The sequence below is a fragment of the Octopus bimaculoides genome, chromosome 23 (assembly GCF_001194135.2).
Source record: "Octopus bimaculoides isolate UCB-OBI-ISO-001 chromosome 23, ASM119413v2, whole genome shotgun sequence".
In the NCBI taxonomy this organism is placed as follows: domain Eukaryota; kingdom Metazoa; phylum Mollusca; class Cephalopoda; order Octopoda; family Octopodidae; genus Octopus; species Octopus bimaculoides.
In genome coordinates, this window is record NC_069003.1 from 37,653,876 (window position 1) to 37,655,486 (window position 1,611).

Below are 1,611 nucleotides of genomic sequence, written 5' to 3' on the forward strand. Positions count from 1 at the left end.
GTGTGTGTGTGTGTGTGTGTGTGTGTGCTTGTGTCTATGTCTGTCACCCCCACCATCACTTGACAACTGATGTTGGTGTGTTTATGTCCCCGTAAATTAGCGGTTCGGCAAAGAGATCGATAGAATAAGTACTCGGCTTACAAAGAATAAGTCCTGAGGTCGATTTGTTCTACTAAAACCCCTTAAGGTGGTGCTCCAGCATGGCTACAGTCAAATGACTGAAACAAGTAAAAGAATGAAAGAATACATACACGTATATAATGGTATATTCAATCCAAACAAGAGCAAGCAAGAAAAAACAACAATGCGAGCACGTGGTACAAGTGTTTTGTCGTATATATTGATATATTTTGATACGGTCATTTTTGTTTTGTTCGCCAAATAAATCCATGTATTGTACATTCGTTCTTCAGTTCAGATTTACTATTGTTCTTATATTATGCCCTTTGCCTGGAAATTTTTCGTCACACATCCTGTGAATTTTTCAGTGACTCTGGATCCCATATGTCTCCTCCTAAACAGGACAAGACTAAACAGAACAAGAGGAAACTCATTACAAAGTGGGCCGCACTGCTAAAAGAATTCAAGATTAGTTTTCGTTAGGTGTGCTGTGTGTTGCATTTAGTCATGGGCAGCAGTGAATTAGCAGAGATATACCTTCAGATCCCTATTCGGGCTCTCTACGTTCTTAATCTGTTGAGGGCAACTTTTCAGCCTTTTGAGGTTGATAAAGTACCAAGCCAGGGCAGTGGTTCGACAGAATTGTTAAAACGTCGGAGGACAAGATCCTTATTTTAAATCTCTACGTTTTGAGTTTTAAACTGCTGACCAATACCTTGGGAGTGGATTTGACTAATGGAAATTGTGTGGAAGCCCGTCGCATATGTATATATATGAGCAAGTTGTGCGTGTGCGTCTTTGTATTTGTCCCCCCCCACCCCGAACAAAAAAAACCCACTTGGTAACCGTTGTTGGTTTATTTACGTCCCTGTACATTAGAAATCCGACAAAAGATACTAGCACAATGGATCTTTTTGGTTTGACGGGCAACACTTGTTTTCTTAACGAAACACTTTCAAACTTGGGATACTGGTAGAATGTGTCATATAAAACATCTTTTTGAAAGTGTTTCGGTACCAAAAGCACTACATAAAACATTAATGAAAAATGTTGCCCGTCAAACCAAAAAGACCCGGTACAATTAGTTACTAGACTTAAAAATAAGTACTGGGGGTCGTCCAATAACTGAAACAAGTTGTAGTAACGCCGTGCGCATGCGTGGAATTCAACAAGCAAGCTTTCCCGCTTCATTCTGTCTCTTTCTCGGTCGGCCGGCCATGAGCATGGACGTGTCAAGCAGTGTCTCCAACATTCCAACTCTGGAGACAGTCTCTTTCTTGCTGGCCAGCGATTGAGCATGGACGTGTTTAGCTGTCTCTCACCATCTTTCGGACTTACGCTCGACAGCTCGCTTACATCTACATACCAACGTCCCAACAACAATGCTCACACACACAGAAGCTGTAACAACAAACAAGAGCTAAAGATGTATATATTTACCACCTGAATAAATGTTGTTTAAGTTGATAGTCTGGAGTTCAGCGTTCCGTT